At 44.3% G+C, this 23,243-nt stretch overlaps 1 protein-coding gene and 1 long non-coding RNA gene across 3 annotated transcripts in view; one reads left to right on the plus strand and one right to left on the minus strand.

Annotated features, from left to right (window-relative positions):
- The window catches only part of LOC128327685 (uncharacterized), a 28,754-nt gene extending 15,675 nt beyond the window's left edge, over window positions 1-13,079 (minus strand). The window contains exon 1 of the long non-coding RNA XR_008308740.1: window positions 12,976-13,079. This is a non-coding gene — a long non-coding RNA (uncharacterized LOC128327685). The remainder of the gene's footprint in view (window positions 1-12,975) is intronic.
- A 94-nt stretch (window positions 13,080-13,173) lies between these two features.
- GUCY1A1 (guanylate cyclase 1 soluble subunit alpha 1) overlaps window positions 13,174-23,243 on the plus strand; it is a 53,964-nt gene continuing 43,894 nt past the window's right edge. Inside the window, exon 1 of one of the 2 annotated variants that reach the window (XM_053256763.1) lies at window positions 13,174-13,319. The gene's annotated coding sequence lies outside the window, so the exon portion shown is untranslated. The remainder of the gene's footprint in view (window positions 13,320-23,243) is intronic. The other variant, XM_053256764.1, reaches the window with a different exon arrangement.

Below are 23,243 nucleotides of genomic sequence, written 5' to 3' on the forward strand. Positions count from 1 at the left end.
AGGGAACTTCAGTTGGCAGGAAGTTTGAGGGGAACAGGAAACATGGAAGATAGGGCATATGAACCGTTTTTAGCAGTTTGGTTCAAATTTGAACTGGTCCGCGAACCATTAGAACCAGCAAGCAGTTTGGTCCATGCGGTCCGTCAGACTAGGTTGAACCAGGTCGGACCAGTTTAGCCTGGTTCAACACAGATTGAGGGGCTATGCTTGTAATGGGGAATCCAATAAGCAGACCCCTTTACAAGCAATGGGGATTCTTAGCTCTGAAAGTGTTCAAAAGAGTGGTGTGGGTGGCGAGAGGGCACCTTACCACCATGGGCGCTGCAGCAGAGTGGTGGGAGTGGCTCCTCTATGCATAAAGGCTAGAACCAGGCTACCACTGACCTGTACCGATGAGGGGGAGCTTACAGGAGCCACTTTCAAGAAGCCACTGCCACACTGCTGGTGGTGGTATGGTGTCTTCTTGCTGCCCTTCAGGGCCCTTTGAACCCTTTTAGAGGTTGGAATCCCCTTTGCTTGTAAAGGGGAATCCTCACCCAATTCCCCTTTACAAGCATAGCCCCTCAAACCAGGTCAAATTGGGCCAAACCAGTTCAATCTGAACTGGGCTCAGTTCGGTTCAAACTCAAACTGGCTCCCTTTGGGGGGGGGCAGTCTGGTTTAAGTTCAAATAGATTCTAACTGAGATCAAAACCTAGTGTAATTCCATGATGGAAGCTTCTGAGAAGCAGTAAGCTGTACTCCACACATAGAGACCTCCTGCATTGCAGAAAGTTTTACAGTAGAAGCAATTAGAATTCATCAGCACTGGTAAGATTCTGGTACATTTTTTTTACAACAAAATCATAGTATTATGGAAATGCTGTGCACCACGTTGTAAGGGCACCAGGACCCATAAGGCAGCACTGATGTTATAAAGCAGGGGTCCTCAACAGGGGGTACTGGTACCCCTAGGATTCCCAGGAGGTATTTAACCCTCATCCAGAGCCATGATTTTTTTACTCATGAGTAGGATTTCCTACTCCCAAGTAGCCCCCATTGGTTACACTGGATACATCACTTCTGCAAGGTCAGATGCTTCCAAATGCTTTACTTGTTCCAAACACTAGGTCTGACATTGTGGGAGGGATTGGTTACATTTTCCATAACTCAAGGGAACAGAACGATGTAGTGCCTCAGATTAGTTCTAAGATGCTATCATCATCAAGGGAAACAAAAATGAAGTTTTCAAAGAGAAACAGGGTGTCCTTCCCCATCCCAAAGGGCGTAACATGGTCGTGGGTTACATACCACCCCACCACAGAAATCCCATTCATTTCATTCATATCACGTGCCAGAGTCCAGTTAAAAGTGTTTGACAACAAGAACATAGCTGGGAGTGCTGTAGTCTGCTTGTTCATGCACCTTTATGCAGCCAGGAGTGGAAATCTACCCCAAAATCTGGATGAGGTTTAAAGGCCTCCTGCCCTTCCCTCCCTCATGTGGCACCCATGCTATTTGTTCCCCCACTGAGGATCATCAGCTTGAAGCCAATGCATCCTCGGAGATGTTGTTTCCAATGAGCTATATTTCGGGGTAGCACTGTAAAGCACCCCTCTATTAGATGGCTCAGCAGCACTGGATCATGGGCTCATGGTCTTTGTGAATTTTTCACCCCTCCTAGTCGAGAAGACTTGGCACAAAGCAGGGTGATAGCACACTCTGTGATGGCAGCATGCCTTCAGGTCATGCTGTCAACAATACCAAAACAAAACGTGCCCATCCCTTACTTAGAAGGCATAGCCATGCTATACAGACCCCCATTAAAAGGAAATCACACTGGTCCGCTCCCATCTAAATCACACTGCTAAAAGTAAATCACACTGCTCCCATCTATGAGATTAACAGTGAAATGCTCTCAAGGAGAAGCACAGATAAATGGCAAATATCTCCAGTGAATTAACTAGTGAAGACCAGGGAGGCCTAGCTTATTAACAAACTATAGGCATTTATTTTTGCACCTGGAGACATCGTGATTTCAGAAATAGTAAACAACTATAGCCTAGTCACCTCACACAGCCACACTTGCATAGCTTGTTCTCAACTTTTATCCAGGTGAACACACCTAGAAGTGACTAAGTTCATCTAGCAATGAACTCTATTGTCTTGCATGAGATGCCTCTCCCTGCAAGGAAGGAGAAGCCACCTGACTGAGTCAATAGTTGCCCCAGGGCATGTTTTCAGATATAAATACCCCAGCCAGGCCACTATGGCCTCAGATTCCATTGGATTCTCTTTGGATTCGGCTTGGCCCCTCTACAGATTCTCATAAGCGAGCTGTGGCTTCTGCCTCCTCACTCTTTATCCCTGCTTCTACCCTATGCTTACTCACAAGAAGGCACATTTGCCTGGCCATCATGCAACCGACCAACCTAGGAAGGACTGGTAATACTAACTCCTAACCTCTCCCCAAGCTTTCTTATCCTTCCTCACTCCTTCCTTCCCCTCTCTGCAGGCACTTTATAGTGCAAACCTGTAAGTAGGCTCTTATTTAGAATCTTTGCCAAATTATTGCAAACCTCTAACCAAGACTCTCAATTAGAACCTTAACTAAATTATTGAATTGCCTGACTAACCTCTCTTTTGGCCTTCTGTAAGCTCAATAAAGCTTTTAAACTGTACAAGGTTGTAGCTATAATTGAGTGGATGGGTTTAAAGAACCTGGGGCCCCTGCTCCTGAGGGCCCCCCAGCTCCACCCCTATTTTCTTCATTATCTTCCTCACTATGAGGGGCCTCCAGGAAGAGGGGTGAACACAGGCCCACTTTCCCCTTGCTATGCCCCTGAAACTGTACCTGCCTCTCCTCATCTTTTCAAATACACCAGAACTGCTAAATTGATAGTGGAGCCGAACTGCTCCCCTACCTGAACTAATTTCTTTATTATACACCGCCCAGAGCGGTTCATAAATGTAATAAATAAATAAATAAATAAACAAACAAACAAATAAATAAATTTCTGCGCTTTAGTCAAAAACGTAGCTGGAGTGCCCCAGCCAATCTTTCCAGGGCAGTTTTGGTAACAATGTGTCCACTGCAGAAGGGAAAGGAGGAGGGTGAAGACCCCCTTCCTCTGCTTCTGATTGGCTGGGAGGGTAAAGACCCCTTCCTCTGCTCCTGATTGGTTAGGTAGCATAATCTGACTGAGGCTTCAGAAAATTAGTACTGAAAATTCCCATTGAAATTAATAGGATAAGTAAACTTGCCCCCTTAATTCCAATGAGAGTACTCATGAATATTTAGTTTAGATATAAGTCAGTGACTGGGGTAGATAGTTTCATAACGGTAATATGTAAATATGCACGGACATGTTTACACAATCTCTATAGGGTACCGGAACTGAAGGTTTGTGACAAAAAGAGTACACTTGTTAAAAAGGATTGGGAACTCCTGCTGTAGAGAATGAGCAGTTGTGCAAACTGGCACTGCTTGCACAACCACTTGTTCTCTACGGTGTCAAGACTGCCTTACGAGTCTGCAGCAACGCCATCACAGTGCACAGCACCACTGTAATGCTGTGCATTGTCAGCTATTATATCCAAGTAGAAGGAAACCTTTGTGCTAATAATTCTGTGTACCTTTATCCAGCACAATACTTAATGGCTGGTTTCCAGACTAACATTGTGCTTCCACAAACCTGTTGCGCCTGTGCAAGGATGTTGTGTTAGGTAGTTCTGATAAGTTGGGATCTTGTGGTCCAAACGAGTGTTGTATTGGTGCAACAGGGTATGCCTGAACACTGAGATGTGCAACCTGTGGTAGAAGTAGACATACATTCTGTTCTGCAATCCTTGTTGTGCAAGCACAACACTTGTACAAGTACAGTGAGGCTGTAAAAGATTGCACAACTTTGAGCATCTGTATAGCTACATAACCTACTTTGTTTGTAGTGCTAGTCAGTCCAATGTGATTTCCACCACTGAATGAAATGCAGTTTTCATAAGAACTGTTGGATGTGTGTATATTTACACAGCCACTGTTTTCTTATCTAAACATGTGAAGACAGCAGAGGTATATAATTCTAGTGATTGCTAGAATTTGCTCTATACAGCCATTAAAACAAACAACCCTCCCCCCGCCAAAAAAAAAACCTGTTTTAGTTGTAGAATTAAAATTATCCACTTTTTGCAATGATGCAGTATACTGGAAGGACATCTGGTCTAGGGCAACTAATTCATTATTTAGAGTTAGATTTTATTTTCTGTATTATTTACTATGTGAATAGTGCTGGGCTTGAACTTCAGTGACCAACACACACTGATTTTCATAAAATTTCCTGCCCAGTAAATCTTCTCAGGATTAGGGTGGATTCAATTTACTGCTCAGACATGAAGCTGATTGTACAGGTCAGTATCAGCCTCATCTTTCTCACAAAATTGTTGTGAAGTTAAGATGAGATAAGATAAGAACGATAATTTAATGAAGTACAGGGTATATACAGAAGCAACAAGTAACATTGAGTTGTTGTGCTGAAGTAAATGAGTTAAAAGTTTAAAAGAACAGCATATCTAGTCCATATTTAAATCTAAATAATATGTGATGCAATACTTAAAATAATGATGTGAAATATCTGGCATTTATTACCACTTAAGACATCTCATCTGTATATATCAGAGTCATTACAAAACTGTAGCCAGTCAAATGTTAGTCCAATTAATTACTGAGCCTCTGAGTGAGAAGGATTTCATCTGTGTTCAATTGTGTTCTTTTGACACTGGATGATCTTTGTAACAGAATACACACAGAAAGGATTTTCCCATAAAATGAAGAGTGGATCCAGATGTTTATAAAAAATGAGACATTTCATGATCAGCTTCAAGAATATTTTAACATGTGTTTTTTTTCTTCACATAGGAGTTTTGCCAAATCAGAATGCCCTATAAAGTTACAAAATATAACATGCTACAATCCAGAGTAAAATAAAGCTCCAAGCATCAGCCTAAAAATGCAGAAACAAAAAATTATTTACTTTAACATTCGGGAGCCAGGAGAGTATGTAGTGTGGAGTTGTGTTGTAAAAAAATGTGTGTGAACAACTCCATTACACATAAATGGTTTCAGATGTATAAGAATATTACATTTCAAGGCACTAGCATTTTTCAGCTCTAATTATCTTGAAACATTTTTATTTACCACTCTCTAGCAATATCATACTCCTTGTACTCTGTATTTTTGTATTTTCAGTAATCATGTCTTATCTTTCATATTTTTGCATGTAATAATATCAACTAGCTGAACCTGCACAGATCATCTGTGTACTAGGACTTTGTTGTTCTCATTGCCCCCGCCACAAACTCCGCTCTATTGCTCAGTGTCAGCCACCCACTGCCCACCACTCGCTAGGCCCCTCCCCGCTGCTTGCTTTCTTGCCCCCTCCCCACCACTCACTTGCTTTCCCCCTTCCTGCTGCTTGCTCGCTCACTTACTCACTGGCCCCCTCCCCACCACTCACTCACTCACTCACTCACCCCCTACCCACTCCTCTTCCCTATCTGCATAAGGAATCCCCACTGCCCAATCACCACGGTGCTTAAAGCACTGTGTGGGCAGGGCTTACTATGTACAACCTTAGTGTGTGTATATATATATATATATATATATACATACATACATACACACACACACACACACACACACTAGCTGAACCTGCACAGAGCATCTGTGTAGTAGTACACTGAGCATCTCCCCTCCTCCCACAACTCACCCCCCAACAACTTGCTCTCTCTGTCTCCCCCCTCGACTCTGCCATAAGCCTCTCGCTCATGCTCTGCCCCCCAACAACCCTCTCCCTTGAGCTCTGCCCCACACAACCCACTTGCTTACCCTCTGCCCCCACTGCCCTCTCGCTCTCCCCCCCACATCCCTCTCACTCGCTCTCACCCCCCAACCCTCTCTCTCTCTCTCCTCCCCCACAACTCAGCCCTCATCCTTGGTCCGCCGGCGGCCGCTTTCCTTTGGCCCACCGGTGGCCGCTCCCCCTGCCCCACAACTCAGTCCTCCTCCTCGGCCTGCCAGCGCCCGCTCTCCCTGCAGCCCGTTGGCCAGCCCGGCAGCAACCGCTTTTCCTTGGCCCACTGGCCAACCTGGCAACAGCCGCCTATTCAACCTGGACCCGCCGCTGCCTCTTCCCACCTCCTCCCTCCTGAGGCCGGTGGGGCTTCTCCCCCATCCTCACCAGGCCACTTCTCCCCCCTCCCTGCCAGGCCGCTTCTTCCCCCGCCACTGCCACGCCTCCTCCTAAGCCGGCCAGTGGCCTCCTCCGGGCGGCGGGGCTTTGCCCACTACCTGGCTCCCTCCCTCCCTCCCTGCCAGGCCTCCATTTTTGGGTGGCTGTGCCGCTGCTGTGTCATCTCCTAAGCCCGTTATCTGTCCTGGCGCTGAGCAGCAGCTCTGCCCCCGCCTTTTCATTGGTCATGGCTGCAGCGGGGGCAAGGCTTGCCAGACATCCCCACACATCCCCACATAGTTCTCTCCTCAGTTGGCTGTAAGAGAATTAAATATATAGACTAGCTGGGCTGGGCACAGAGCATCTGCGCCTCCACTGCCTGCCCAGCCCACTTCTCTGCCCCCCCCCCCCGGTTAGCCAGAAAGTGCCACACCCAGCACTTTCTCCCCCGCTCCCGGCACTTTCTGGCTGCTGGGCCAGAAATTGGCCCGCCACCTCCTCCTGTCTGCCCACCAGCCTGTCAATTCCCAGTGGCTGGGCTGGCCCACCGCCTGCTCCTGCTGGCCAGCTCGGCCCACCACCACCTTCTCCCACTGGCCGGGCCAGCCCAGCCCAGCCCACTGCTGTCTGCTCCTGCTGGCCAGTCCAGCCCACCGCCGTAGCCTGCTGCTCCCGCCAGCCAGGCAGCCCACTGCCGCCTGCTCCCATCGACTGGGCCAGCCCGCTGCCTGCTCCCGCTGGCCGGCCCACCACTGCAGCCTACAGTTGCCTGTTCCCACCAGCTGGGCAGCCCGCCGCCACCGGCCGGCATCCCTATTTTGTCCCCCATCCCCATTGCTAATCGGCAGCTGCTCGTGAACTCTTGCAGGAGCTGCCACACATGGGATTAGCAACAGGTACGCCTAGGAGAAATAAATATATAGATCAATGGGAAGCATTCAAACAATTGAAGGCTCCTCAATAGAACATTTCTTAGACACAATTCTTTTTGCTGATTTTCCCCTCCCCTATGCTGCCCACAATGTATGTTTCGGAAGGCCCCCCAGGCCCTCAGGAGAATATTTTTGGGAGGTATTGGAAACAGCAGGGGGGGAAAGGGGTCAGCAAAAAATCATTGTGTGCAAGAAAGATTCTAATGTGAGAGCAGTATTTAATTACTCTGGCTGAAGCTGCTGCTAACAATAACACTTGCTGAGTTGAAGTCTTCATTTGTACCACTGATACGCCAATTTCAAATTATTTTTACTTGGAATTAAGTCATGCATTAGAATAATTGTTCTTATTACTTGTTGACAAGTAAGCAGGCTTGAAATTGAGGCCTAAGGCAAAACCCTCAAATGAAAGCAAAACCACTTGGGAAGTATTTTATAAAACGAATCTCTTTCTCCTGATATTTTTAGCCCACGTACACAATTTTTCTCAGAATAAGGAATAAGCCAAATAACTTGCAAGTTAAAGTTTGAGGATAGCCTGTAACTGTAAAGTAGTGGCTTTTCTTTTTTTACACCGTCACACATTGATGCTTTCATCTTAAAAATTTAAGTATTATCTATAAAGAGGAACACAGGAAGCTACTGTCTACTGGTTCATTGAGCTCGGTCTTTTCTACTCTGACCGGCCGTGGCTATCCAGGACTTCAGGCAGGAATTTTTCTCAGCCCTACCTGAAGATCTGGGACTTTCAGCATGTGAAGCAGATGCTCTACCATTGAAGTCTGGCCCCAGCCCCTAACAGGTTTGACTCCAGGGTTCAGGGGACCCTCTGCAAATGATCTCCCATGGATTCTCTTCTTTTCTGGGTGAACCCTGAGAAAATCACTCTGCCACCACAACACAAAGGCAGAGAGGCAGTCTCAGGGATCCACAGTGGGCCCATGATGGCAACCCCTGACAACAGCCTGTCTCTGTATAGAAAGTGAGATTTTCTGGTAGCATCCAGGTCTCTGTTTAGTCTGGATTTCCTTGTGCTAAGTGATGCAGAAAGAATTTATGTATTATCTTTATTTTAATATCGTCCAAACTGACCACAATCCTTTTGTGGGTTGTGAGAGAACAGGATACAGAGCAGCTCATAGAGACCTCTAGTTTAATTGCTTATATAAGCATGGGAAGACCTTCTGGGTAGCCACACCTTGACTGTGGAATGCCCTACTCACCTGTGGAGGCTTGCCTCACCCCTTCTTGCTGGTTTTTCATTCCCCACATTAAGAGCACTTTCTTTCAATAAACACTGTCTGTCTGTCTCTGCTAGCAGTATTATATATCAATTTAAACTGCATTGTCTGTCCTTGGGTTTTGTTTTGTTTTTTTTTAAACACGATTCTTTTACATTGTTTTTAAAAAAAACTATATAATGGCTGACATCCAGACTAAAGCAACATTCATGCTGATAATGCTGTGCAGGTGCTGAGTGAGAATGGACAGACAATTTTTGTTGATCTCCTCTTCACTCTTTGCTCTCTGTGCCTTCCAGAAATATGTCCATGAGGGCACTGAAGCCTAAGGACATACTGACAGCCACAGGGGCTTCAGTGAAGAAGAGATTGTTGAAAATCACTCTTCCCTGCAACACCAGCACCATATTAGCAGTATGAGCACTGTATTAGTCTGGATATCAGCCAATGCTGTTGTTGTGAGTTGCCTTGGGCATCTCTAAGGAAATGTGAGATATATTCACATCACATCATCTGAAAATTCATGTCAGGTGGAGCCTGCTTGCATCTCACCTAGGAGCAACCAGGAGCTTGTTCTTTGCTAGCCCCTCATGAGCAGCTCCGTTTGTGCCTCTCTTGGGAGTAGTCTGCATTCCAGGTGCTTGGGGAAGAATTAACTGCCGGATGAGGCAGAGGTGGGCTTCCATTTGACATGAAACGCTTGGCCCTGTCAAAGCACTCCTTGCCCATAATCAAGCCCCTAACATGGCAATTTTACAAGGAAGGAGAGGACTCAGTGAATGGGGAGATGCTTTAACACATTTTAGGAGAGAAGCTTTAACACATTTTAAACTCTCCTGTAAAATCAATGGGAATGAAACATGTTTATGTTCAACTGAAAATGACCACACTGCACATTATTTATCGATATTAAAAGTATAGTCTTTGAACTAAAAAAGGATTACACCAATTAGACAACCTTACATTCTTACCGTGTTAATAATGTTTTTATGGCATTGCTTCACAGCATTCTTTTTAAATGTTGAAGACCTTTGTGCTGCAAGGATTTGTTGAGTTCATTAACTACTGTGCTAAGAAATGTGAAAGTGGACCAGTTTGCTAATAAACCAAATCTGGTGAAAGGTCAAACATTGTTTGTGAAAACAAAAATACTGAGCCAGATTCATGCTCCTTTAGATCAGTGATCTGAGACTCCCTGATTCATTGGCTCACTGGCTGACTCACTTCTGGAAGCATCAACATGGTCAAAATACTTCCCAATGGGTCCTAAAAGAAAAATCTGGAAATGGGACATTAGTATTAGAGATGGGTAAGCAGAGTGCTGCTCACCTCGGAAGTGCTTAGGGCTTTTCAAGTATTTGACTGGACACCTCTCTTTCCTCTCCCTCCAAAGTTATTTTTTATTTTTTTAAAAACACCTTGGGAAAGGGAGAAGAGACAGCAGTGGGTACTTCTATAGATGTGAAGTGGGAGTGGGCTAGATTCTATAGATGGGAGTGGGCAGAGCTGAGCCTCAGGATACCTGGATGGAAAAAAAAGCTGTGTGATCCATTTTGAGACAGGGATCCATCATCTTATTTATTACATATTTTTCTGTGTAAACAGCTTTGAGAACGTTTGTTGAAAAGCACTATATAAATATTTGTAGTAGTAGTATCTGTAGGAGTGCCTGTTATCATTTCATTTCCCTCTCCAAAACAAAAACAAAAGCAAAACTTACTTGGGGAAATGAGAGGAGGCTGAAGGAAGGGGTGGGGAGCTCCCATGATGCATATGCAAGACATTTTTTTCTACCAGAGTTTCTGGGACTTGACTCAGAATCCTCCCCAGGAAAGGATGCTCTGTCACGGCTGCTGCCATTTTCCAGCCCCTCCCTCCCAAAAAAGCAGGAGCTGCTTTAAGAAAGGGGGAATTTTGAATAGGGTTGCAAGCAGAATCAGGAAGAAGTTACTTGAAATGGTCTGTGCCTGCCTCAGTTGAACTAGCTGGCAGGGGCATAGCTATAATAGGGCAAGGGGAGACAGTTGTCTGGGGGCCCACTGCCTTGGGGGCCCCCCAGAGGCAAGTCACATGACTGACTCCCCCAGCCGCACACCTGCGTGGGCTTCCTTCAGTTGTATTCATCCTCCAAAATTGATGTGAGTGTTAAGACCTGTAGCTACCAGAACAGCATGTCTTTCTCTAGTACCATTAAATGACTTGCATCGTCCACAATTTACAAAACCTTTTAAAAAATAATTTAAGATTTCTTTACTTCATGAGCTGAGCTTCAGTGAGGGGGGGGATATTTTAAAATCTCTGGGCCCACTCCAACCTTGCTATGCCCCTGTTCGCTGGCATTTGAGTAGGAGTGTTCCCTTAGTTAAGCACCTCTCTACTTCAGAAGTTCACCCCGTCTCTAATTTGTACACTTGTCTCTCGAAACAAGTTCCCACCCCCCTCTGGTAAAGGGAGCAAGACATACAGTATACTCCCAGGTAGTTAAAGTATGTGCTCACCAAGAAATATCACCCAGAAAGCTGATATTTGGAAAATGCATAACTCAATGCATGCTGATAAATTGTTTGGTGTGTTTTTTTAAGGTCTGAAAGGAAGATATTTGTCAGCCTTCAGGTAGAAACAAGAAGCAACATGTGCCTCCAATGGTCAGGTAGCTTCAGGTCACTCAGAAAGCTGAAAGTGTGTACATATACCTTGCTCAAGATAAACTGGCTACTGGAGAAGCCTACAAATTGGACATTTTAGCACCTCATGGTCAAAACTTAAACTTAAAATTTTTAAATTTTAATGTGTTTTTATCTATTTTATCTTTTCATGAATTTTAAATGTTTTATATTTTATATTATGTTTTAATTCTGTAAACTGCCTAGAGATTTCGATATTAGGTGGTATATAAATTCAATAAACAAATAAATAAAATAAAATAAAATAAAAGCTGAAATAATGAGTAGGCTTTACTTCTTAGCAGAGATTAGCTTTCCATCACAGAACAAGCCGATCAGCACACGGGATGTAATGTTGGGGTGTGGGAGTTTTGCTGTCTCTTAAGGCTTGGATTCAAGGAATTGGACACCTCCCATTGCAGCAAGAAATACATTGCATTTTTGTCAATTGTACTGTTGTTCTTGTTTTAATCATCGTTATGGTTTTATTGTTATTTTTGTGAGTTGCTTTGATGTTAAGTTGGATAAGGTAAATAAATAAATGTATCTATTCTTGCAGAATTCAAGCTTCATTTACTAGAACTCTTATAAACACTGGAATAACAGTGAGAAACATGTTATTATTAACAACAACAACAACAACAATTTAATATGGTGGTGCAGCAGGGAAGCAGCTTGCCTGGCGTGCAAGAGGCTGTTAGTTCAAATCCCTGCTGGTGTGCTTCCCAGACTGTGACTAGTAGATACATTTGTAGTCACCTATATTGGGCAGCAGCGATATAGGGAGGTGCTGAAGGCATCATCTCATACTGTGTGGGAAGAGGCACTGGTAAACCACTCCTGTATTCTACCAAGAAAATAACATGGAATGTGATTGCTAGGAGTCGACACCGACTCAACAGCACAATCTTCTGTTATTATCATCAGACATGATCCTTGGGCTGATGACACAGAGCAAAGAATGCATTAGTGCAGCAAGAGAGCAGCCTAAAAGAACTTCTGAACTAACTGCACCACTTCAGTGGGGAAGTAGCAATGTTTGATACTCTCTCCTTCCCCACGAAGTCCTCTGTGCCACCTGAAAATATCTCTCTGAGAGTTTCACAGTCCTCGGGGACATATTTTTGGGTGTCAGAGAGGAAGGGGAGAGCATGAAATGTTGCTGTTCCCTGCTGCACTGGTGCAGTAAGTTGGGGGGCTCTGTTAGGCTGTAGCAGTGCAACCTTGCTCTGTATGTCAGCTTTTGCTATTAGTAGCACTGAACAAGCCATGTACAAAAGTGAAAGTAACCAAAGCTGCAGCTGAACATGTATTACAAACTGATATGATATAGTTGGAGTAACTCTGATGAGAATATGTAAACAAATTCTAACAATTTGTAGTTATTATCTAAGAACAGTTATTTTACCTCAAAGAAGTCATAAACTCAAAGAAGTCCAGTAATAATGTCGTCTGTTTATAAGTTCGGACTTATTTTTAAAGGTCCCACACACATGCTGTTGTAGGCAATGGGTGTGTTTCATTTTTGTATGCAGGCAAGTGTGCAGACAGAAGGAAAGCTTGAGGTTCAACTCCTCACAGGTTTTTCCTTCCTTCCTTACTTTCAAAAAGCAATTGCACACACACCAATCTCGGATTTGGGGCATGGAAGGTTTTGCAGTGGCAGCCAAGAACGTATTTCTGATTGGGGCAAACGACGCAAGAGAGAGAGTGGGACGGTGTGGGAGTCTCTCTTCAAAGTATCAAACTGATGGAGGGAGAATTGTGTGGCAGCCGGGAACATATCTCTGCTTGTGTTGTAGTTACTCGCAATTGGAATTAGGAGATGAGAGCGAAGTGCCCACAGCACCCTCCTTTTGCCCCCCCCCCCAGCGCGCCTGCGTAGGATGCTCCTCAGAGCTCATTGCTGTACCTAACCCCGTGGCTTGCCCCTCACCGCAGCACTGTCCAGCAGCTCTCCTCTTCCTCCCCTGCTGTCCTCTTTTGTGTCTCCTTCCTCGCTCCCCCGATCCTCCCGTTGCCGCTCCAGCTCGGCTTTACCTGCCTCCTGATTGGGCGCAAAAGACGGCGCCTCCTCGCTCGCGCACCGTGGCCGGGGAGGGGCCAGAAGAAGTGGCTGAAGCCAGCTATCCAAATGCACGTTTCGAACATGAGTTAGCGGGGAAAGGCTGCAGAGCTGGGAAGGGAAACGGCATCCCCCCCCCCCCCGCCGCCGCAAACAGCTGCTGCGCACCCCGGGGCCACTGCGAGCAAAGGAAGCCAAAGGGAGCGGCGTTGGTGGTGAGTGAGACTAATGCTACAGTCTAGGCGGGGTTGGGGCTTCCGGGGTGCCCGGCTAGAGCCGGTGCGTGCGGCTGGCTCTGTCAGGAGATGCTTACAAAAATGCGCGCTCGTTCGAGGAGAGGACGCGAGGCTGCTCGCGGAACTCCCGCTGGTTCATGTTGCAGAGAGCCGGCAGGGGCAAATGGGGACCCTGGACAGCTCTAGGAGGAGGGGAGGGGCTGCGTCGCCTCGCAGGGGATGCTGCGCTCCCCCGCCCTCCTTTTCCTGCCCAAAATGACAATGCCTGCCTCTGCGCGTTCCAACCCGCGGGGTTCCCAATTTCCTCCCTCCCCTCCCCTCTGAGTGGTTTCCTCACAGGGACACTCACTAATCGAATGCCCTCCTCTGGGCATGATCCATCCGAGACAGGTGAAGGGGGGCGGGGGAGAAGAACAAAGCTGTTCCCCCCACCATCCTCGCTGCTGCATCCCAAGCTGGGTTACCTGCCCCTTTTCTACCACCCCCACCCCACCGCTGCTGGGTTGGCGCGTCCACGAACCGCCCCAGTGGCAAGGTTCCCTGCCACCTTGGGCAAGAAGGAGGATTCCACCGAATTGGCGAGTCCTCCCGAATGCCATCCCGGAGATATGGGGTGATGATGCTGAGGTCACCTGCATGTGGCAGGACACCTCGCCGCCACTGCAGCTGCTCCCAAGCCCCCCTGCCCGTAGGAAAGACGTATTTCGACCGGCCATTCCCTCCTCGCAGCGCCCGCCGCCTCGCGCGCAGATGCTGCCGAGCCCAGCCACGCGAGCCTCCCCGCCTGAAGTCGCAGCCACGGTCGTTCGCATTCGCAGCCGCGCCACAGCGGAAGCCCTGCCCCCTCCCTTGCGCCCAGCCGGCGAGGTCGCGCGCGCGCCTCTCGGGCTCCTTCTGCCTAGTTCCCACGCTCCAGCCTCCGGAAAGCGGGGAAGAGGGCGAAGCGGCCAGGGTCAAGACCGCAGGCCGGGACAGGCGCCGGGCTCTCAGGCAGCGGCAACGGGGCAGGCTCCTGGGAAGAAGAGCGGAGGATCGAGCCGCAGGGAGGAGTCGAGAGGTTGCCAACTTTTCGAACAGCCACTGTAGCTGTGCTGTGTTTCTCACAGCAGCTCTGATGTGCCAGCCAATAGTGCCGAGGCGTCGGGGGGGGGGGGGGAGAGAAATAATTTATATTTATGTGCTTAATATTTGCATACTACTTTCCAATCAAAGCAGTTATAATAATAAAAATAAAATAATACTATAATCGATTAAAACAACAATTAATTTAAAACAGAGAGTCGATGGTTACAAAACCAAGGAAAACTCAGAAAATGACAGGTAGCACAGTGTGTCAGAGCTTCAGAACTGGAAGGTCAAATTAGGCAGTGCATCCGTCTTTATTCTTCCCCAAAGCTGTGGAAAATGATTTCCCCCAGTTGACCTGAAGGGGAAGAGAATGTCATAGTTTAAGGGTCACCACCATCTCCATGCTGTGAAAAAACTTCATCTGCTGATTTTTCAATCAAGCTCCTCTTAAAGGAACTGGAGCAGGCTGGGCTGGTTTATCACTAGTTAGTCGGCAACTCTAGCTGATTGTTCTCTCCGCATGCCCCGCACCATGATAGGAGTAGTAGTAGTAGACAAAACTCCCTGCCTGGTTCTTCAACACACCACACCTTCCTTCCTTCTGTTGGCTCCAAAATAATTGTTGCACAGAATGTGTCTTAAGTATAGAAAACGTAGCTTGATTCCAGACGTTACTTGCTTTTTTTTTTAAAGCATTTTAAAATGTGTTTATTTTATTCCAAGTCTTGAAATAATGTGAAGAAGCACCTTATTTTCATTTCTTGTCTTTTATGAACCACTATGCCTGGCCCTTGGTCTGTGCTATGTTGGTTTCCATAAACTTAGAAAAGAAGTTATTATTTCTAAAATCCAGTTTGACTGGTTTGGGCAATGCTTACTTGTAAAAGTATTGTCTCCTGTATCCTTCAGAAAGGCCCTGTCAGTTGAAAGCAGAGTGAAAGCAGTGAACTATAGCAGAAGGTTGCTTTTTTGTTTGATCATGGAGGCATCAGATGGTTGGGTTTGGGAACAATACTTAATATTATAGCAAGCAATTACTGATTCTACTTTTGTACTTGCCATTTAAGCTAATAGTTGTTGATTAAAATAAGTAAAAGCTGAGGGCTGTTTAAAATATTACATTCAAAATTTTCCTTTATTTCTCAACTAATCCCCCCCTTTTCTAATCTCTCTCTCTTTCCTGTGTGTGTGTGTGTGAGAGAGAGAGAGAGAGAGAGAGAGAGATTAAAGGTTTTATTTAAAAAGTACTTTCCTCAATAACTTTTCACTTATTATGTGGTTGGAATTTTGGGGCATTCCTCTCCCCCCGCAAATGTGATGAAAAACATTTTAAAAATCCACAATATTGATTTAAGTATCATATACTCACATGGTTTTGGAGTTGTACAGGTTGCAGAAGTGCAGGACATGCTGTGATACAAAATACATTTGTAGGTTTGTTTAATCAGTTGAAGGTAATGCACTGAAAGCCTCCCTTATATTTAAAGAAACTTTTTATATTGGTCTGTTGGAAACCTTAAGATATCCGAAGTGTTTCCAGGGGCTGGATAACTTTCTTTGTTTGACCGGTTTTTCAGCAGCAGGAGTTTCAGACTCAGATATGAAACCGTAATAATTGCGGTGAGCCAGTTCTTTCTGTGAGATTACTTTATTATAGTGACAAATTCCAGATGGTAGCTGAAGGAAAAACAATGATAGTAGCACCTTACAAATGAACAGTGCAAGCCAGTGCATGTTTAGTCAGAAGTAAATCCCACTGTATTCAGTGGAGCTTATTCCTAGGTATATAGAACTGGAGCCCAACACATTTATTGTGACATAAACCTTCTTTGTCAGATGAAGTGGACTTTACCCTACACATTCTTAGGCTACAGTAAATGTGTTAGTCCTTAAGATGCCACCAAAGTGTTTGTGGCTTCATTGTATTTAATTCATGTTGCTGCCTGTTGCATGTGTATTACCTTGCTAACCTTTGACACAGTCTTCATGAAGAGAACAATGCTTTTCATCTCAAAATATTCCATTCTGTAATACCAGAACAATGTAGCAAGCTGTAGAGTAATGCTAGTAAGGAATCCGTCATGAGACATTTTGAAGTAGCAGCAAAATATGGTTTTAATGTTTAGCTCTCTGTTGCACGAAGGCTACAAGCAAACAAGACAACAATAAGTATCACTGTTAGTGAGTTTAAATATCAGAGCTGATGTTTAATCTCTAACATTTATTTTTACTAAGAACAACTGAAATTTTCTCTCAGAAGTTACACATTTTACATCAAATTGTAAAATCTAATACAGTTGGGGGAGGGAGTAGTGTCTATATTGAATGGTTAAAGTAATCAGTTTCAGGGGATGTATAGTAGTATTGTTGGGTTTGAGGATCAGGTCCAAAGTAACAATGTGACCATTTCAAATGTAGTCTTAGAGGGTGTTTGTGTATGTTTTGTTTCATTTTTAACATGAACACTCCTATGTTATAAATAATTTATGGCTTCTGGATCCATAGTAGACATTTTATGAATTCCGCATTCTTCATTTTGTGGGATAAACACAGCCTGATCTTTGAACACATTTTTTTCTGTCACAATCACTGCCCCTCTGCTGTTACTTGATTTGAATAATTAAGACAATCAAATCTGAAATATTGCCATTTGAATATATCTGTCTATAGAATTTGCTTTTATACATTCTGATGTGAGTTTTTAAAATAGAATGGATCTTTCAATGCTTATTAACACAAAATTGTCAGTAGCAGTTTTCATGAGTTCAGAATTTGCCTCAAAATGTAGAAAATGTAGTGGAGTGGGGAAAGCAAATTAAAGCACAGAATGTGTTCCTTTTAGATAGCAGCTACCGGAAAATATGGCTTTATATAATAGAGCTTGTCTTTGCTTTTCCTCGAGTCATATGCATGTGCGGATGGGAAGGAACTCAAGGCTCCTGTGTCCGTTGCTATGAATTTTGGAGCTGACCAGGCCTTATTGTACTCTGTCAATCACGAGAAGACAAGATAGGCTGCTGGATAAAAGAAAGAATGACATGCCCCAACAGCTGAACTGATCATTATCTTTCAATAGTAGAGCAGGCACAGAAATCCTTTCAATCTACAATCATACCAGGGGAGGAGAAGAAATGGGAAAGTGGAAAAGGTCACTAAATGATCATATTCGGATTATTCTTTGATTCCCACCGCCCCCTGCCATTATAATTGAACATGTAGCTAATGGTTTTCCAGTAATGAACATGAGAAGAAAATGTTACAATAGATTATAATGCAGTTAGCATATACTGGCAGCTTGGAAAAAAATCTTCAGTGAGTATTTTCCTTATTTAAAATATTTAGTAATTATTCCAGCTATTTGGAGTAATTCTAGAAGTATGCTGTGCATCCAAGGGGGTAGAATATTAACTGAAATGTGATGGCAGGATCATAGATCTTATAATAGGATCTTATAACATAGTCATTTAATACATTACTTCTTGGTGCCAATATGTATATATTGTTATGCTTTTATTTGCCCCTCCAACTTTTTGATTTTGATTTGCCCCTCCAACTTCCCATTTGATGTTATCTCCATCATTCTTACTGCACAGATGTAAAAATGACATTAATAGCTGTCTTTATTATAGCATCTTTACAATACCTTGGAGGGCATCCGTTAAAACCTCAAAGCAGTAAACATCCACCTGCACTAAACCTGTGAACTTGCAAGTCAATCCCTTAAGTAGCCAATGTAACTCCGATTTTCAACCCCTGCTAACTTGGCAAAGAAGCACCGTTAACATGGTGATTCTCTTCATTTAGCAGGGGGAGAGTAACTGGCCCTATCCACCCCCAGCACAGTACCTCCAGTGACTGTTGTTGGTGTCTATCTTATGTTTCTTTTTATATTGTGAGCCCTTTGGGGACAGGGATCCATCTCATTTATTTATTATTTCTCTGTGTAAACCGCCCTGAGCCATTTTTGGAAGGGTGGTATAGAAATCGAATAAATAAATAAATAAATACATACATATATAAAATAAACCAGTTCACAAGTCACACCAGTATGTAGTTTTCACAGAGTAGGACGTGGGAATAAGTTTTGGACTTGTGTATTTCCTTCCAAAACAGAACATGACCAGAGCATATGACTCACCCCATGATCCCTCCATTCCTTTTAGTGTAAAATGTATCTGGAGCAGATTTTATGGATGGATTATTTATTTATTTATACTAAAAACATATCAAGTGCTTTTGAACCAAGGGCCCTGAGCATTGTACAGCAGGCATAAAACACAAATTATACTCCATAAAATGCATACTTAAAAGCAACGTTTATGCAGCATTAAAAATTCCAACATAGTCAGCCACAGAGCCAGACAGGCAGTAGCAAAATGGGGAAACAATTAAGTATGTAAAAGCCCATACAAATAAGTTGTTCTTCACCAGTTTTCAAAACATTACTAGGGAAGGGGTCAGGTGAGCCCTCCACCCTCTAAAGAGGATTTCCTGTCAGTATGCAAACAGGTCCCAGATCACATACAACTTGTGGGAATGAAAAGGAGAGCCAGCATAGCATAGTGGTTAGAGAGTGGACTAGGACCAGGAAGACCTGAGTTCGAATCCCTATTCAACCATGAAACTCACTGGGTGACTCTGGGCCAGTCATGTATCTCTCAACCTAACCTACTTCACAGGGTTGTTGTGAGGTTAAAAATAACCATGTACACCACTCTGAACTTCTCGGAGGAGTAGCGGGATATGAATGTATAATAATAATAATAATAATAATGAAACTCATCTCATACTAAAGTACTAGTATTACGATTATGCATATTTGTATCCAGTAGTGCTTTTCAACTAAAGTTTTCAAAGTAGTTTACACAGAAAAATAAACATAAATAAAATGTCCTAATCATAGCACATGTGGAGCCTAATACATTGGCTTTTCCTTTTGAGTAAGCGTGTTTAGGATTCCTCAGGGATGCAAGCTAATCCCTAAGGGAGCAAGCAATAATAACTGGATATACAGTGAATTAATCTTATAAAGTATTCTGCCAGAAAGAACAATATACTTCAGCAGTAAAGACAGGTTGCATGCCTTATGTGTAAAGAGAGAATACACCAAGGGAGAGGCCCATATACCTTACTCGGAGATCTTTGTTAGGTGGGTATTTTTCATTTGTTTTTTGTGTGGTATTTAGTGCAGCAAGTGCTTCTGTGGCAGCAGCATACACACAGGTTAGCAGTAGAAACCATCCTTGTGAGAGTTCATAATTGACTTCTGAGTTTTAATTCTTGTTGCTACTATGGGATTCTTTTTCAAAAATATCTGTACGAGATTACATTTCTGGAGGATTGCAGCTTCCTGTGAGATTCAAGATTGTCTAAAGGGGGGCTTACAGTAGTGCATGAATAGATTGTTTTGAATTTCTCTACATAGTTTAAAATCAACAAGAGCTTCATGCAATCCAGCCAAGTTCCTTTTTATGTTTATCATAGTAGGGAGTAGGGAGGGATAGGCCTGAAGGTGAACATGAATGATGAAGAGAATAGTGGCTTTATGCTTCCATGTGGAAAAATCAGGGCATTGACAATTTTTGAAAAATTCAAAAACAAGTCATTTTAAGCAATTTCTGTACTTTTGGGAATCACTTTAAACCTCCTAGGCACAATTCGGCCATATTGAGAGTAGGTCAGTTCCATAGTGGATAATTAACTTTTTGTTTGTGCATGTGAATATATACTTTACATGCATATATGAGAAAGTCTTATTTTCAGTTCTTAGGACCTTCTGCCCAGAATACCAGGTGGCCTTTACAGATGCCTACTGATAGAAGTTGTTTGCTTGTTAAGCAACATTAATTATATAATTATGTGAGACAAATATTGTAAGGATGCATTATATTACAATGACAACTTTAAATTTCCACTTTAATCAAAAGCCTTAGAGTATGCTTCCTAAATGCCATGAAATAAAATTCACAAAGAGGTTAGTTGTGTTGGCTTATTCAGGGCTGCTCAACTTCAGCCCTCCTGCAGATGTTGGCCTACAGTTTCCATAATCCCTAGCTATTGGCCACTGTGGCTGGGGATTATGGGAGCTGTAGTCCAAAAACAGCTGGGGGGGCCTAAGTTGAGCAGGCCTGGTTATATTGATTGCTTTTCTCCTGGGCTCAATAGCATTGCAATAAGACATGCTAGGCTATTCACTCGTGTGGAGCACTGGGATCACTTCCAATCCCGGCACTTCTGCCCCTGCTAGCCCAACCTTTTACCGGGGTTAGAGGGCACAAACACACTAACACACTAACCGGGGTTAGAGGGCACAAACACACCCTCAAACCCAGGTCTGGGGCTGTGTGAATGCTCAGGTTGCACACAGCCCAAGCAGTCACAGAGCCATACACTTACGGTGCCCATCTTGAGGGGAAATCCCTCAATGCACCATGCTCCTTGTGCGGTGTGTTTTGGGATTCCTGGAGGCCAGGACTTCTTTTTCCAGCCTCTGGAGATCCACACTGCTTGGAGCAGCATGGATTCTGTGGGTGGGCGAGGTGCATACCCCAACTAAGAGCTGGATCATCTGGGGAAGGTAAGATCAATCTTGCCTGCCACCCGCACCCTCCCCGCTTGGGTGCAATGGTCACATGCACAACCTTACTGTGTTATATAAAGTCTGTGTCTCAGTAGGTTTGGTGTGGCTTGAACATCCACACCTGCCACCAGTGTTTACTAAAACTAGATACCAGTTCTTCTCATCTATCTTTCAGAGTGGTGTTAGAGACCAATGTATGTGCCAAAAAGAGAAAAGAGGCTCTTTTAATTTAGACAAAGAAATCACAAAGGGCGGTTGTAAACCGCCCAGAGACGTAAGTTTTGGGTGGTATAGAAATAGGTTAAATAAAATAAATAAATAAATAAATATTTTGAAATTGGAGGGCCTGGTTGGCAAGAAGGAATCTCAAGGGGCTACAGGGATATCCTCTTCTTTTTGGCAATTGATGTTGGTTCAAATGTTTGCTCTCCCTTCCCCAAATGAACTTTCTTATTTGTAAGTAAACATATCTTACAAAAATACCTCCAGTACTCTCTCCTCAAAACAGAACTAACTCTGGCTCCTTCCTGAAACATCCTGCTGCTCAGGAAATTGCAGCGTATGAAACAGTGTTATATAACCTGGAAAGAAAAACTTCATCATGTCAAAGTTTCACCATACCAGTGAGTTGTGATCAGGTAATTAATTGGAAAGTAGGCATTCTATGGAAAAGAAGGACGCTGTTTCAAGTGGTCACAAGGTCACTGCTGATATTCCCAGAAATAATTTGCTTAAAATACAAATAGTTTAGTAAATTAATTGAATCATTAGAAAATTTGCTTATATTTTAAATTATATGAGTACAGTGTGGAGTGAAACTAGGAATACTCACTGCTTTTACCAGCTGATGAATAGAACATAAGAACGTAAGAACAGCCCTGCTGGATCAGGCTCAAGGCCCATCTAGTCCAGCATCCTGTTTCGCACAGTGGCCCACCAGATGCTGCTGGAAGCCACAGGCAGGAGTTGAGGGCATGCGCTCTCTCCTGCCATTACTCCCCTGCAACTGGTACTCAGAGGCACCCTGCCCTTGAGGCTGGAGGTGGCCCACAGCCCTCTGACTAGTAGCCATTGATAGACCTCTCCTCCATGAAGTCATCCAAACCCCTCTTAAAGCCATCCAGGTTGTTGGCCGTCACCACATCCTGTGGCAGAGAGTTCCACAAGTGGATCACACATTGTGTGAAAAAGTACTTCCGTTCATTGGTCCTAGACCTCCTGGCAATCAATCTCATGAAGTGACCCCTTGTTCTAGTGTTGTGTGAGAGGGAAAAGAATCTCTCTCTCTCCACTTTCTCCACGCCATGCATGATTTTATAGACCCCCCCAAAAAATCAGCCCTCTGCCCAATCACTCTGAAATTGGGGTGGTAGCCTCCACCCATTAGGCATTACCACCCCAAATTAGAGTGGATTCATGGTGTTTCATTGAAAATCTCATTAGCTATCATAGAATCCACACTCAGAATACCTCTGAAGCAACAGAACCCTGTACCCCATGGGTTAGAAACCCATGGGGGTGGTTGGCACCCTATGTGCACTACACTACCACTCGCTCTGGGCCACCCCAGCACCCCCCAAGTGCAGTTATGGGGCTGCTGAAAGCTCCATGTATACCCTATGAGGAAAAACCTTAAAGACGCGTAAACTTTAACAATTCCCCCAAAATCAGCCCTCTGCCCAAATCCTTTGAAAAAATTCAGGTAGCTTCCTTGACCCTACCTGGCACTACCACCAATCCCACACTGCTCTAGGCCACCCCTTTGCCCCCTGCGTGAAGCTATACATTTGCTGACACCTCAATGCTTCTCTATGGGGAAAAACCTTAAAGATGCGTAAACTTCAACAATTCCCCCAAAATCAGCCCTCTGCCCAATCACTCTGAAATTGGGGTGGTAGCCTCCACCCATTAGGCACTACCACCCCACCCCACTCTTTTTGCCCAGATCCCACGCTATGCCCCCGATCTGCCCCAAAGACACTAAAACTTCAAAAATTCCCCAAAAATCAGCCCTTTGCCCAATTGTCCTAAAATTTGGGTGGTAGCCTACAACCTTTCGGCACTACCACCCCACCCCACTATTTTGCCCCTGGGACCTGTTTTTCTTACCCGAATAGATTCAGATTCGGATTCGGATTTAATCTGAATCCGAACCGAATCAGGGGTGATTCGGGTAACCCAGATTCAGGCACAGAACAGAATGGGGGTGATTCGGTTCGGGTCCCAAACCGAATCACCAAAAACCCGAATTGCAC

The sequence above is a fragment of the Hemicordylus capensis genome, chromosome 5 (genome assembly GCF_027244095.1).
Source record: "Hemicordylus capensis ecotype Gifberg chromosome 5, rHemCap1.1.pri, whole genome shotgun sequence".
NCBI classification, from domain to species: domain Eukaryota; kingdom Metazoa; phylum Chordata; class Lepidosauria; order Squamata; family Cordylidae; genus Hemicordylus; species Hemicordylus capensis.